Here is an 11,038-nt window from a genome sequence, read left to right on the forward strand (position 1 = left end):
CGCTGTGGGCCGGCCGCGGGCGCGGGCGCGGGCGTCCCGCTGGCTTCGGTCCCCGCCCGCTGCCACCGCCGCCGCCGCCGCCGCCACCGCCGGGAGCGGGGGCCTGGCGCCCCACCCAGCGGCGGCTCCGCCCCCCGACGCGCCTCCGCCCTCTCGAGGGCCCGACACCCCGCAGCCCCCCTGCTGGGCGATCGCGGTCACCGCTTTCCCTTGGGAACGCCTCAAAGAACTCCGGGACAGCCTCTGGACCCCTCACCCACTGCCAACTCGCCGGTCCCACAATGACTTCTCCACCCGACGACCTCCACCACGCCGCCCACCTGGAATTCTCCTTTCTCCCAGGCCGCCTTCTTCCCACTCTGGCCTAAGGACCTCCAGATCCCCCACCCTGACTTCTCTAAACCCACTCACCTCTCCTGCCTGAAACTTTGGACAGGCATTTCCCGCGCCTCAGGCCAATCGGGCAGTTCCCCCGCTGACTCCAAAGCACCCCCAGAGGGCCACCAGCTTCCCCGAGCCAGTCTCACCACTCCAAAACGCCCCTGACCTCCACAGTTCTGCCACCAGCCCCTCCCCCAATCGCCTGCCAGGGAGACTTCATGCTCTCACCCCACCCCCATCGGTCCAGGTGCGCAACCAGTGAAGTGTTGAGCCTGATAATTGGTCTTTCAGAGTTCTCTGCTCCCCCGTAGGCTCAGCGATCTCCCCATCAGAATGGTGGTGGGTGGGGCTCCTGGGGGCAGAACCCATAGGAAGCAGCCCTTTTCTGCTGGGGCTCTGAGACTCAGGCCCTGGAACCCCCAAGCCTCATTCTGCTCCCCTCTCCAAGACCTGGGTCAGCCACTCCTCCCAGAGGTCCCTCCAGACCTCAGATGAATCAGCCTTCCACTCCGCTGCCCCAGTGGTGACGTCACTCTGACCGATGGAATAGTTAGTTGGATGGGTCTGTAGCTCCACCTCTCCCTTCCCCCTCCCCCGAGGGAAGTAGCAGGATCTTAGTCACCTCTGTCACCCCTCAGCCCTTGGAGGTCGGAAAGAGCAGGGTCTTGGGAGTTCTAGCACCCAGACTGGAATCCTGGCTTTCCCCACTCCCTCAGCTGTGGGATCTTGTGGCTCCCTGAACTTCAGTTTCCATGCCTTAAAAATAGGGATACTTCCCGAGTAATGTATAGAATTGTTGACCCGTTGTGCGCCTGAAACCAATATAATACCGCATGTTAATTATTCTCCAATTAAAAAAATAGGGATAATTCTAGCTTTACGAAGTGGCTGAGAGGATTAAGATATAATGTGCCTGACCTTGAAGTCATCACCCACAAATTCTAACTCTGGTTACCTGGTAACCTGGTATTTAAACATGAGGCAAAATGGATTGAAAACATTTTGTACCGGCTTCTCACGTGGGCCTTTTGAGGAAATTATGGAGGAGAGAAGCCCACTTGGGGCTTCCCACCTCCTAAAGGACATACCAAGCCCCAGCCCAGAATGCCATTATGACCCCAACCGGGCCAGCCTCCCACCTTAGATCTGTTCAAGGCGTGAAGGCACATTCTTGGCCCAGAATGTGGACTCTCCCCGGCCACCTAGGAAGTGGCTTCCATGGGCCAAATGGCCCAGTGAGCCCTCCTGGCCCCTCACCCGCCTGTCTCTGGAGCGAAAGCCACTCCAGGAAAGGAAGGTTTCTTTTACTAAATCAGAGACTCAGCCTCAGGACCCACCTTGGCCTTCAAAGACCATCAGGACTCTTTCCTTAAAACCCAAGAGGGATTATACCTCTGTCCTCAACAGCCTAAGGGGCTCCCTTCAGGTCCCTGAAGATAGCTCCTGATCAGACCTTGATCCCGTTGCCATAATAATAACTTAAACGGCACAGCCCTCTGCGTCCCCATTAGCCCATTTGTGGGCTTTATAAAAGGGAAGGGAGGGGAGGGGAAGGGGGGGAAGGGAAGGAACAGGGAGTTGGGACTGTGTTTACAGGTGGGGTGAGGTCAGAAGCCACAGAGGGCTAGGCAAGTCAAGTCGCTGGCCCCAAATCCTACCATAATTTCAGGATTAGGACTGAGGGGTCTGGGCCCTTAATTCAGTGTTTTTCTTTATTTTTTTTTTTTAACTACCAATTAAGGGATCACATTCTCATCAAAAATTGAAAAATAAAAGCTAGGGGTGCCTGGGTGGCTCAGTGGGTTAAGCCTCTGCCTTCGGCTCAGGTCAAGATCTCAGAGTCCTGGGATGGAGCCCCACATCAGGCTTTCTGCTCAGCAGGGAGCCTGCTTCCTCCTCTCTCTCTGCCTGCATCTCTGCCTACTTGTGATCTCTGTCTGTCAAATAAATTTTAAAAAGTCTTAAAAAAAAAAAAAACCCACCCATCCCGCCAGAAAGCACATTGAATGTAAGCTGGTGAGAGATGTCCTTGCAGGCAGAGGTGGAATCTTTTCTGATTGAATCCAGGGTAACAGCTGCAGGGGGCCCAGTGGTAGGGCCAGACTAGTCTGGTGAGTGAAAAGGATAAAGGACAAGGGGAAGGAAGGTGTCCAAGGGAGCTCCCGGGCTCCTTTGGGAAAGAGAGCCTTGCTTTCTCCACTGGCCATTCTTCTGCCAAGCTGTCTTGCAGGAGGCGGAGGTAAAGACTGGATGGAAAACCACAACCGACTGGGGTAGGAGAAACTAACAGAGGATGAACACTGGTGGGAATGAAAGAGTGAGGGACTGACCAGGACCTAAGGTTTACGTTTGCCTTCCCAGGCAGATCTCAAGGTCAGTTTCAGAAAGACAAAAGGAAAAGGGGTTGGGGATCAGGGGGAAAGACTCCTGATCTTTGGTGATTGAGTTTGAGCCCCATGTTGGACAGAGAGATTTAAAAAAAAAAAAAAAAAAAAAGGAGGGCGTCTGGGTGGCTCAGTGGGTTAAGCCGCTGCCTTCGGCTCAGGTCATGATCTCAGGGTCCTGGGATCAAGTCCCACATCGGGCTCTCTGCTCAGCAGGGATCCTGCTTCCCTCTCTCTCTCTCTGCCTGCCTCTCTGTCTACTTGTGATCTCTCTCTGTCAAATAAATAAATAAAAATCTTTAATTAAAAAAAAAAAAAAAAGGAGAAGGACTGCCCTAGAGGGGACCACGAGGCACCTCTGGCTGCTGAGTTTATCTGATTCTGCACCTGCTCAGAGGCCGGTGGATAGAGGCCTGTGGACTGCTTCTGTCTCAGAGCCAGAGAGCTCCATGTATGTATGTGCGTTCCGGGGGGTGGGACGGGAGACCTGGCTGGCCCCATTTCACCCCCCCAACCCCTCTCCACCTCAGACTTGCTAGAAGATCCTGGACAAAGATGTCATCTGCCCAAGTTCAACATCAACATCTGTAAAAGGTGGAGGATTCCATCTTCCAAAATACTATCCCAGGGGCCCTGAGATGCACATACAAATATGGTCTTTGTTTGCTAGCAGCAAAGCACTGGAAACATCTTAAACATTCATTAGTAAGGGACTGGGTAATTACGTTCCAGCACCAGCTACATGACAGAAACCACACAACTGGTAAAAAGAATGTCCTGGAAATACATCCTCGAAAGAAATGAAAAAACCAAGCTGCAGAGTAATAGGTATAAAAGGATCTCATTTTTGCAAACCAAAATTCATATGCATGTGATAGATACTTCATATCGTATATATTTACGTATCGAAACATTGACATGAGCATACCTATGGAATTTGTCAACATCAGGAAGAGAGGGTACCAGCCCAAATGCTGGGGGTATTAACTCGGAGTGAGACTGGGGGTATGGCAGACTCACTTTTTATAAGTCATTATGGTTTGAATTTATGACAACTGCCGGTATAACTTTAAAATAACAGCTCTGAGATAGAATTCACATACCATAAAATCCACTCTCTTCAACTGTACAGTTCAGCGGATTTTAATACATTCACAGAGTTGTGCAATTATCACCACTATTTAGAACATTTTTTTTGAAAGTTTTTTTAATTTATTTGACAGAGAGAGCACAAGTAGGCAGAGCGGCAGGCAGAGAGAGAGGGAGAAGCAGGCTCTCCACTGAGAGGGGAGCCTGACATGGGGCTCGATCCCAGGATCCTGAGATCATGACCTGAGCCAAAAGCAGGTGCTTAACTGATTGAGCCACCCAGGCGACCCTATTTAGAACATTTTCATCATGCCCCAAAGTCTGTACCGCTTGGCACTCGACCTCCATTTTACTTTCTGGGTGTTTGCTGCACTGAGTACCTCTTATAAGTGGGTCATACGATATGGGTTAATTTTTAAACTTCTATTCTGGTCACAGTATTAACCAGTCACTTGAAAAAACTCAGTTTAACTTTCTCATACCAACACAACATTGTTTGCCATGGGATCAACCCTGCCAGAGGAAAATCGGGCTCGGATTTTAAAGCAAAACAGTCCCCACGTGAGCAAGACGAAATTTGTCCACTGGGCCACGGGGCAGATCACAGGAGAGATGAGAGATCTGGGTAGGTCAGATGGAGAAAGTCAACCTTTAGAGTTGAACAACTAAAATAACACAAGGGAGTGGGGCGATGGAACCGGGCCATCCCTCCCTGAGCGCGGAGCCTCAGCCCCCGTGCAGTTCTCACTCTACGATTTCCTTCTTCTAAGCTTTTCTGCCAGATCCTATGATTCTCCAAGTTCCATGTAGGTCTGTAGGCTGTGCTTTTCTGTCCAGGCTGTGCCCCCAGGAATCAGGGCCCTGCCCAGGCCCTTGGCTCCGAGCTGCTCCCTGGGGGCAGCCTGGCAGGGCTGGTGGACAATGAGAGCATTGTGGGACCTCAAAGCTAGGGCTTGGGAGCAGCAGGAGGCATGTGGGAGGCTCGGGTAGCAGAAGTGGCAGCTGCTTCCCTGCTCTTCATCCCCACTGGGCCAGAAGCCCGCCCTGAGCAAGCCGGGACAGCATCCTGAGCCCTGACCCCGGCTTGCCAGGGTGAGCACGGTCCCCTGGAATCCCAGATATGTCTGAGGATAGGCAGCTCTCCCAGATCTTTCTTCAAAGGCTGTGCCTCTCCCCACGTACACGCGTATGGCGAAACCCATCCGGGACTGGGCACAAGGGCTTGTATCCTTACCCTAAACCCAAACAACCACAAGCTGCCTGTCACTGGGAGGGTGCTCTCTGAGCCAGGAAATACTCCTACTTTGGCATCTGGGGCTATCCCAGGAGGGGAGTCCCAGCTGGCGAGGACTGTTGGGGTTAGCTAGCACAGCCCCCTTGTAATACTGACAAGGGAGACTAGAGCCCAGGGAGACAAGGTGTTGGCTCAGGGTGGTAGAAGCACTTAGAGGGGAAACGGATTGAACCCCATCTCCCTGATCCTCACTCTCTGTGCTACAGGTGGCTACCCGGTCCCTCACCCTTTTCAGCTGCCCCTGAAATGCCTACCGCTGCTGTTCTAAATCCTGCACAGGCTTCAAGGCCCAGCTCAGCCATCACCTCCTCCCTGAAGCCCTCCATGATAGGTCCAGATAGGAAACACAATTCTAGGCCTTCCCACAGAATCCCACCCTTGCCATTAGATCAAATCTAGAGGGGATATCCTTGCCGATTTCAGGAAGGAATTTCCACATGCCTCCCCTGGAGGGACTGGCAGAGTGTGGAAGACAGGTATGTAAACAATTGCAATAAACATTCACAGAAAGACAAGGGATGCTATGGAGAAATGAGCAAAGGGCAACAGGACTTCCAGAAGGAACTTCTCATCTCCCGCTTGGGGACTCAGGGTACATCCCAGAGGGCCGCATGGAGGAGGTGGCATCTGAACAGTTGCTCATGTGGTGTGGCATTTATTTGTGTATCTATGTCCCTCCCCAATGGACTGTGAGATCCTTAACACACATGTTTTTGTTGTTAAAGTGCATTACCTCTTTGACTCCTCACAGCAACTCTGGGGGCTAGGGACGGTCACTGGATCCCCATTTACTGATAAAGAAAAGGCTTTGCGAGGTTAAAGCCTGTCTGAAGCCATTCTGCCTAGCTCTGACTTTACAAAGACCTCTCACCACAAAGATGTGTCACCGGTATCCTGAAGCAGGCCGTGTGTCCCATTTACCCCCGCACACCTCGTTTGTACTACAGATTTGCTCCTCCTCTCCCCATGAGCTGGGTGAGCAGGAACCCTCCCCAGGGCCTTAGCTCTGCAGCCTCCAGAAGCCCTGTCCACCAGGCTGGAGGCCCACCCTGGACAGGGAGCCCCAGGGCCTCTGGCCTGGCCGCACTTGTGACTTCCCATCTCACTTCCAGCTGCGATCAACATGACTGGTACTGGGGTTCTTCTAGCAGGGTTCATGCTCGGTTGCTGATGCAGAATTCAAGATCCTAACGGCCCGCGGGAGGGGCTCGGGGCAGAAAGCGGACAGGAAGGAGCAGGAGGGAGACTGGAAGGCTTGACTCAGAGTTGAGTCTGCAAAGCCTGCCCTGCTTATCCCCTGACTCTCCTGGGATGACAGGGGATTATGGTGGGGACGGGAACGCTGAACCCCACCCCGTGACCCCTCTTTATCTCCCAGGCCAGCTCTACAAATGGCAAGTGGAGCAGAAAATGGTCTCAGAGCCTTTCCGACACTGGACGGTCACCTCTCCTCTGAGGACCGAGCGACAAGGGAGGGGCTGTTGGCTGGAGAGAGTTGGGTTGGCCGGGGATCAGACCACTTGACAAGGCTGCCGGACCCTAGAGAAGGACTGCCAGTCTCCCGCTCACCTGACTGTCTACACGGAACGGCGAGCAGGGCAGCTCTTCCTGTCTGAAACAGAAAGTGAGACTTTGCCGCGGAAGCTCTGAGCACCAGTTGCTTCTTCCTCTGACTGCAACAGGGGTTGGAGAGGGTGCACCTCTCCGCCAGGTGACACAGCACAGCATGCCCGGCGACAGGACTAACACCCAACACTTCCGGCACATGCTCCGGCTCTATATGCTAAGACTGAGAGATGCCCAGGGAGGCAGGTGGGGGACAGTGACTCTCTCCACTCGGCTGAAGAGGAAGCCGAGGTTCAGAAAAATTAAGTGACGTGCCAGAAATGTCTCCACTTGTAAGGGGGGGGGGCGGTGTCAGGACTGGGACTTAGGCTCCCTGCCGCTTCCGAACCATGACCAGAGCCCCTGCCCACTGGCCCCAGGGGAACCTAAGGGGGTGGCGGTGAGGGCAGAAAGGAGGTACCTTGATCTCGATCAAGTGGCTGGATGGGAACGGGATGGGGCCAGACATGAGGACAGTCTGGGACGTCCAGCTGCCGGCTTGACAGGAATGTGGAGCCACAGGAACCAGGATGACTTGCAGCTTCCCATAGCCCCTGCCCTCCGGAAAACATCAGGAAATTGCTGGTTAGGCTTTGGACCTCCAGAGTGCACCCCTTCCCCTGCTGCGCTCCTGACCCAGAGCCACCCTGACCCTGAGCGTGGCTCCCTCCAGCCCATGTCCAGGCTCCGGGGTGGGCTGGCTGGCGGAGGGGCTGAGAGGCTGCCGTGAGGAGCCAGCCCAGGCCCAGCCACGGCTCTCACCAGCCAGACAGTGCACACACTCATCACTAATTCATTCTCTGCCTCTCTGTTCTAGAAAGGACTTAAGGCCCATTCCATCACTTATTCATATGCTTACATTGTTTCGTTCAATCATTTTTCACTCGCCTCCCTCAGCCACTCATCGTTCATGCAGCTCGTTCTCTCTACTGCCAAGGTCACGGTGCCTGAGGGCGGCCTCTCTTGCCTCAAGTGTTCCCGGGCCTCCTGGCCCGCGTGGATCCTAGGATGTTACCCAAAATGCCGCAGCCCTCGGACAGCTGCTCTTACTACCTCCCCTGGCAGATGAGGAGGGGATCAGTAGCCACCCAAGGTCAAGTCTGGGCTGGGAAGAGAAGCCCCATCTTCGGTTTGCAGCCCAGTGTAGAGGAAGCCGGACAGAGACACCGTGAAGCAGCCGAGGCTGCCAGAGGATGGTCTGTACCGAGGAACCAGCTCGAGCCTTGGGGTCTGAAGACCAGGGGTCAGCCCCAGCTGTTCACTGCCTCTGCCCAAACTCCTATACCTTGGCCATCTCCACCCGGATGCCCCACAGGACCATTGAACTGATGTCCAAACCCAGTTCCCTACCTACCTGCACATGCCTCCTGTACCAAACCTGCTACACTTACCCCCGCAACTGAGTCCACGATCACCCCAGCTGCAAAAGCCAGAGGACTGGGCACCTCTTCCCCCTCCACCTCCGGCCAACTACCAAGTCCTGTCGTCCGTGACCTCCTCAATTCGCTCTTGAAGTCTCCCACTCCCCCCGCCCCCCACCCCTGTGCCCGCTGCTGCCCCTGCATGAGGCCCCGCTCCTCTAGACAAATGCCTCAGCCTTTCTGTGAACCGGTCTCTTGGGTGTCTGTACACAGGCCTGCCCTTGAGGGCACGGAGGAACAGGCAGTGGAGAAAGTCCTGGGGTCAATCTGGAGGCTGGGAGTCCCAGCTCCACCCCGAACTAGCCATGCTGTTTGACACAGGACCTTTTGCATCTGTCATCTAGCACCCTGAGTTCCAAGATCACGGCCAGTTAATCCCTAAATACACTATGGCCAGGTGCTGTGCTAAGAACTTTGTATGAGTTAATCAACAGAACAGTCCTCAGGCAGGTGTTTGAGACAGTGAGGTGCTAAGTAACTTGGCCCACGATCACACAGCCCGTATGTGGAGTTTGGATTCAAACCCAGATCCAAGCCCAAGCCCACACACTCTGCTGCGCCGCCTTGTCTTGTGGGTGCAGAACTTGGTAACGGCCACCAGCCAGAGCTGCCCATTCCCTCACAGAACCTGCACTCCCTCTCTGTGTGGGAAGATCGTAACCTCTCTTCTTCCATTCTAGGCAAGCTGCACGAGAACTCCGACAGGCTGGCCGCAGCTGCTGAATGCCCGGCATTCCTCGAGCCGTACCAGGCAGAGTTCAGCTCTGCCTGCCCCCTCCCGGGGGCTGCTGGCTGCCCAGCACTGCTGCTGGGCCCGGACCAAGCTACTGGGAAGTGGCCCCAAGCCAGGCGCTCACACACTGGGTCTGTGTGACCTTGAGCTTCTGAAATGGCCTGTCTCCTGGCACAGTAAGGAGATGCTGAGAGGCTGTGTCAGACACAACACACCTTGACCCGGCAGAGTTTGAATGATGGAGACAAGAGACTGACATGAACTAGGAGACAGACGTTGGGAGTTGGATTTAAAACAAGTTAAGCCCAGGGGGCTGCCCACGTGGATCTAAATTCCTGAGTCATCAGAGCCGAACTTCAGGGCTCACGGTGGGGGAACAGCCTAACAGCCGTGCTGGACAGGCCAGCCTCTGGGAGGCCGGGGAACCACAGACTGGCACCGCAGGGACACGGTCTGGTTGGCACTGGCCTGGCAATCAAAACGTGTGGCAGGATCCTGACTCTGCCACTCCTCAGGTTCCAGCAAGGTAAGAGATGCGTAAGTGCTTGGAAAGCTACCAAGAGCTCCGTGAATGTTTGGGCTTAATACATACGAACAGAGGCTGCTTTTGTTTTCTCCACCTTCGTAGGATGGTTGTCCCAGAGACAGCACGGGCTCAAACACTGGGCTGACCTGGGTTCCAATCCTGGCTCCACTCTGGCTCTTGGCCAAGTTCTGTGACCTGCCTGGTCTCCCACCTGACTCAGACTCAGTCACAGTCCTTGTAGCCTACAGATGACTGGGGGCTTCACCCGTCTCTGGCCCCTTCCTCCCTCCCTCCCTGGCTCACTCCACTCCAACTGGCCTTTTCACTACCTTCTCTTAACTCGAGGAACACGCTCTTGCCTCATGGCCCGCACACTTGGGTTTCCTCCTCCTGGAACACGTCCCCCGGTAGTTCAACGGCTGCCATCCCACCCCCCCCTCAGGAATCTGCCCAAATGACACCCACCACAGGTCCTAACTATCCTATTCAAATTGCTAACTCCTACCCCTGACTTACAAGGGGGGAGGTCTTCTACCGAGAGCCATCCCCGCACCCACCTCAGGTGGGAGGCACAGCCCTAACAGCCAGGGTAAGGAGGAAGCCACGTGGCCCAGCTCCAGCAGATGCCTACCATCCCAGTCCCCAGCTGAGGCACTAAGACCCCTCAAGGGCACTTCCACACCCACCCCACCTCACAACCGGGGGAGGCATCCGGAGACTCTAACAGAAACCCCCGCACACCAGGTGAGCACAAAGTCTCACTCGAGAATTCCTAGCAACCCTGTCACCAGGACACATGGAGAAGCCTTGCCAGTCCTGTCCTGCCAAGTTCCAGGAAATACACCTTTGCTTTAGGGCTCACAGCCCGTGCAGATTTGTCTGCACTGCTGCCTCGTCTCTTCCTGCCAATCTCAGGGTAGGACCTTCTAAAGTCCAAGTAGGTCGGGGAAACTGTTTTCACTATTACCTTGATCTTGGACAAACTATGTGATTAGCCCAAGCCTCGATTTCTTCATCCAGAAAATCAGGATACCAAGTCCACCTGGCTCCAGAATAAACGCGGAAACACGCAGACTACATGCAGACCTCGCTGAGGATGTACCTCTGCACACAAAGCTTCTGCGGCACCAGGAATGTGCGAACGTGCGTGAGTGGGACCAGTGAGATGCCTGAGGCAACCGGCCTCAGTGACGTCTTCGAGCATCACGGATCCGCATCGTCTGTGCTTTGTTAGGAGGTTAGAAATTGGCTGCGACAGTATGTCGTGTGGGTTTGCTAGGTTTTGAGGTGGCTATTCCCAGGGAAGTCCCCAAGATGGCAGAGCCCCTCACGGCGTTTAAGGAAGGAGTAGCAAAGAGTGGAAAGTACACAACTCAGTCGTGACTGGTCGCGCGAAGTTGTCAGCGTGAGGCACTGAAGACATGGGCAGCAGAAGGCACCAGAAGTAAGTAGTCGTTGGGAACCGAGTCTTGGCTTTTTTAGAACCCTCTCATTCTGACAAATAAATAAAATCTTAAAAAAAAACAAACAAAAAAACCCTGAACTATACGGCCTCAAGCAGTCACTTTACAGCCTGAGCGCGTATCCTCCTCAGCAAGTGGGGAT

Source organism: Enhydra lutris, unplaced genomic scaffold (assembly GCF_002288905.1).
Source record: "Enhydra lutris kenyoni isolate GAN:26980312 unplaced genomic scaffold, ASM228890v2 scaffoldscaffold55, whole genome shotgun sequence".
NCBI classification, from domain to species: Eukaryota; Metazoa; Chordata; class Mammalia; order Carnivora; family Mustelidae; genus Enhydra; species Enhydra lutris.